This window comes from Bison bison, unplaced genomic scaffold (assembly GCF_000754665.1).
Source record: "Bison bison bison isolate TAMUID 2011002044 unplaced genomic scaffold, Bison_UMD1.0 scf7180017864329, whole genome shotgun sequence".
NCBI lineage: Eukaryota > Metazoa > Chordata > Mammalia > Artiodactyla > Bovidae > Bison > Bison bison.
Window position 1 is genome coordinate 5,232,018 of NW_011494901.1, and position 5,223 is coordinate 5,237,240.

The window sequence follows — 5,223 nt, forward strand, 5'->3', positions numbered from 1 at the left end:
GAAGAATTGATGCTTTTGAACTGTGGTGTTGGAGAAGACTCTTGAGAGTCCCGTGGACTGCAAGGAGATCCAACCAGTCCATTCTGAAGATCAGCCCTGGGATTTCTTTGGAAGGAATGATGCTAAAGCTGAAACTCCAGTACTTTGGCCACCTCATGCAAAGAGTTGACTCATTGGAAAAGACTCTGATGCTGGGAGGGATTGGGGGCAGGAGGAGAAGGGGACGACAGAGGATGAGATGGCTGGATGGCGTCACTGACTCGATGGACATGAGTCTGAGTGAACTCCGGGAGTTGGTGATGGACAGGGAGGCCTGGCATGCTGCGATTCATGGGGTCGCAAAGAGTCGGACATGACTGAGCAACTAAGCTGAACTGAACTGAACTGAAAATAAGGGAGAACATATACAAAAGCCTGCCTCCCTGAAGTGGACAGCCTCTCATGCCACCCCACTCTTACAGCATTGGGATGAGGTATAAAGCAGACCATGGGGTGTGCTGTGTATGCTGGAATTTTTCAATTTCATGATGTAGGCATGCAGAGGGAGCTTTTGAAGGAAGGTACACAAATGAAATCATGTTAGGACAAAGATTGCTTGGAACTGTGGAAAGAATGAATAAGAGGAGACTGAAGTTGAGGGTGATGGTTGCTAATGTGTGGTCTTTTCAAAACCCGGCACCTTCCTGTCCTCCCAAACTCAAGGATTCTGAGTTCTAAAGAACCTAAGGCTGAGCTTGCCACACCTTCTTCCACTTGCATCTGTACCTTCTTTGGGACTCACCTCCAATTCAGTCAATTTCACCCTCTCAGAGACTCTTTTTTTTTTTTTAATTTATTTTGTAATTGGAGAACACTTTCTTTACATCTCAGAGCCTCTTAACATACCCTACCTATTTTGTAAGCCCAGCTCAGGGCTGAACTGCAGCTTTACTTCTTCATCCAAACACTTTCTGGCCACTCCAGCCTACTGTGGTCTCTCCAGAACTCCCTGTCTCCAAAATTCCTAACACTGTTGGGGGCTGTCAATCCTGAGATCAGTTATGTAAAAGGGCTTAAGAAAGAATAAAGGTTAAAGAATAAATGTAAAACTATACTACACTTGAATTGCCTTTAAACATAAACCAATCCCTTCACCGTCAGCTCCGGGAAAATTCCTAAAGGACCAAAAATGTTTTTCCAACTTCTCTGAATTCTAAAGAACATAGCACTTATTAGCACAGCGCTCTTTATAATTCTCAGCCTTGCCTAGCCTTCACATTCTTTCCAGCTTAGCTCAAGAGAGTTCTGCTTTTTTACTGAGAAAATCTCGGCCACTTTTATCTTTCTCCAAGGGTCTCTGGAGTCAACTTTGTTCTCTAGCCCTCCACTCCCTCCCCTCCTCTCATTTAACACACCCTTCTTGGCATTAGATTTATTCTCTGAATGCACCTCCTAAGGGGCTGTCCACGAACCCAAAACTTCAAAGTCCTTTCCTGGGCTCCTACGTTCAAAAAATTCACGAGTTCTTTCTTTACTTTTTAAGGGGTAAAGTTTTATGTAACACTAAACATTATTAAGGACCTACAGAAGTTATTAAAGGTAACTCACCTTTGCTATTTATAAACCAGAGTATTGACTCTTAACTCATGTTTACACAGGAATTGATTCAGCATTGTACTGAGAAGTTGAGTTGTCAACAGCTTTGCAAAGACCCCACGATGCAATCACTCAGATAGCTGGAATTCTTTGCTTTTCCAGATAGAAGGCTTTGTTAAGGGAGTACTGTCAATGTTGACTCAGGTTGGTTCTTAGGTATTAAGTTGGCTTAGTGTTTCCTTTAAATGTCAATTATTGTTAGTTTAGTTTCATTATTGTCAATTTAGTGTTTTACTTTGCTCATTGTATTTTTTTTGTGATTCTAGATTACATCAGTAGGATTTTTGGACCATAAATTTTCAAGGAACTAGACTTTAAGATGTGTATGGGTTGATAGTCTAATAGGAGACTCTTATACTCTCATTGCTAAATCAGGTATTTTTATAACTCCCTAGAAATATCCTTGCACTGGCACTTCATTGGTTATGTGTTTCTCAGGAATTTGTGCTATTGATTTAACTTATAACATGGAATCTAGGTTAAGTGTAATGAAACAATGGGTTATTTTTAAATGTATAAAGCATTGTTTTATAATACAAAATCCTGTGGGCAAGTTCATATTCTTCTGTTATCAAGTAAATACAAAGTGATTTTATATTATGTATCCAGCTGTATATCCATCTCAATTTGTTTATAAGGAAAAACATATTAAGGACGTCCTTAGTCTACACTGTGGTATCATTTCGTGATGTGATATTAACAATACATTTGTTGTTTTGTCTAAAGTATATTGCTATTTTAGACAAAAAAAGCCAAGACTATTCAATGAAGAAAGAATAGTCTTTTCAAAAAGTGGTGCTGGGAAAACTGGATATTCATAATATGTAAGGAAACAAAGGAGGACCCTTACCTTACACGACATAAAAAAAACGACTCAAACACACCAAAGACCCAGAATAAGAATTAAAACAGTTAAACACTTAGAAGAAATATAGAGAAGAGGAGTTTTCACCACATCAGATTTGATAATAATTTCTTAGAAATGACACCAAAGACACAGGAAACAAAAGAAAAAATTGGTAAGTTGGACTTCATCAAATCCGAAAATTTGTGTGCATCAAAGGACACAATCAATAGAGTGAAAGACAACCCAAGAAATGGGAGAAAATATTTGGAAATCATATATCTGATAAGTGACTGATACCCAGAATACATAAAGAACTCCTAGAACTCAACAACAAAAATACCAAAAAACTCAATTAAAAATGAGAAAAGGACTTGAGTGGATGTTTCCCCAATGAAGATACATAAATGGTCAATAAGCAAATAAAAAGATGGTTAATATTACTAATCACTAGGGAAATGCAAATTAAATCTACTATGAGATACCACCTCACATCCATTTAGAATGACTGCAATAATAAAAAAAAAAAAGAAAGAAAAGAAATATTGACAAAGATGTGGAGAAATTGAACACTGTATTCTGTTGGTGAGAACGTAAGCGGATGCGCCACCGTAGAAAACTAAAACATAGAATTACCACATGATCCAGCATAGAAAAAGAAATAATTTTTTCTACCCTCTTAGGCTCTGTTACTGGAGCCTTGAATTACACTGGCAAAAGACAGATTAACAGGAGAAGAGCATACACATTTTTTTTTTGACATTAATATTTTTATGTGGCCTTTGGTGCTTCATGGAAAAGAAATGAGAACCCTGAATAAGTGATTAAACTTTGGGGCTTCTATTTTATATTTATATCTTATTGGAGGCTTAAAATTTTAACAAAGGACCAAAAATGTGGAGAAATGACTATGAAAAAAAGGAAAAATGGGGTTGGGTTTTTAGGGGTAGTAAATTTTGGGAAAGTGACTAGTGTTAGTTGGTCAGTTATGTCCAACTCTTTGCAACCCCATGGACTGTAGCCCACCAGGTTTCTCCATCCATGGAATTCTCCTGGCAAGAATACCGGAGTGGGTAGCCATTTCCTTCTCCAGTGGATCTTTCTGACTCTGGGATCAAACCCCTGTCTCCTGCATTGCAGGCAGATTCTTTAGTGTTTGAGCCACAAAGGAAGCCCTAGGAAATATATGGGGGGAAATAATGGAAGAGAAGCATTACTTCTGTAAGGTTGGTTTGTGCAGACTTATCTTGGCGTCAATTCCCCATCTCTAGGGACTTACTTCCCTGGTGGCACAGTGGATAAGAATCCGCCTGCCAGTGTAGAGGACACAGGTTCGATCCCCGGTCCAGGAAGATTCCACATGACCCGGAGCAACTGAGCCCATGGGCCACAACTACTGAGCCTGTGCTCTGGAGCCCAGGAGCCGCGACTCATGTGCTACAACCACTGAAACCTGTGCTCCCTAGAGGCCGTACTCTGCAATGAGATGCCCTTGTACCGGAAGGACGAGTAGCCCCCGCTGGCCACAACTAAAGAAAGCCTGTGAGCAGCAACAAAGACCCAGCACAGCCAAAAATAAATAAATTATAAAATAAAAAGTCTCTATCTCCAGTAATAAAAATGCCCTCTCTTTTCTGGTACCAGGAAGGCAGCTTTCTCCTAGAAGTGAGCGTATGCCAAAGGATGTGTTCATTTTAAATAGGTACTGCCAAATTGCTTACTATAGAGGATGCACCATTTTATACACCTACTGGTAATACAGTCTCTGAAGCTCAGATGGTAAAGAATCTGCCTGCAATGCAGGAGACCGGGGTTCAATTCCTAGGTCAGGAAGATCCCCTGGAGAAGGGAGTGGCAACCCACTCCAGTATTCTTGCCGGGAGACTTCCACGGACAGAGGAGCTTAGTGGGCTACAGTCCATGGGGTCGAGAAGAGATGGACATGACTGAGTGACTAACACTTTCACTTTTTTCATCACTTAAATGTGGAATCTAAAATATGACACAAGTGAACATATGTATGACACAGAGACCCACAAACATAGAGAACAAATGTGCCAGGGGAGGAGGCATGGGGGAGAGAAGGATTGGGCGTTTGGGATTAGCAGATGCAAACTAGTATGTATAGGGTGGATAAATAAGATCCTACTGTACAGCATGGGGAACTAGATTCAATATCCTGTGATAAATTGTAATGAAAAAGAATACAAAAAATAATATATGTAAGTGAGTTACTTTGCTGTGCAGCCGAAATTAACATGACATTGTAAATCAACTATACTTCAATAAAATTAAAAACAATTTTTTTATGAGGTTATACTGGAGAAGCATGGACCCCAGTCCAACGTGACTGATGTCCTTATAACAGCAGAAACACAGAGACAGAGACATATGCAGAGCAAATATTATGTGATAATGGAGGTAGAGATTGCTGCTGTAAGCTAAGGGCCACCAAGGATTGCCACAAACCACCAGAAGCTAGGAGAGAAGCAAGAAGTCTCCCCTGAGGTTTCAGAGTGAACATGGCCTGCTGACAGCTTAATTTCAGACTTGTAGCCTCCAGAACCGTGAGGCATACATTTCTGTTGTTTCGTTTTTGTTTTTTTAATTTCTGTTGACTTCCTCTCTTCCTGTTCTCCTAAAAACTAGCCTGACCCTCCTAAAGATTTTACCTTTTTTCCACTCTGGGAAAATGGACAGAGGTATAAAATAAAGGTACATCTGTAGAGGTTGTTGTTGTTAAT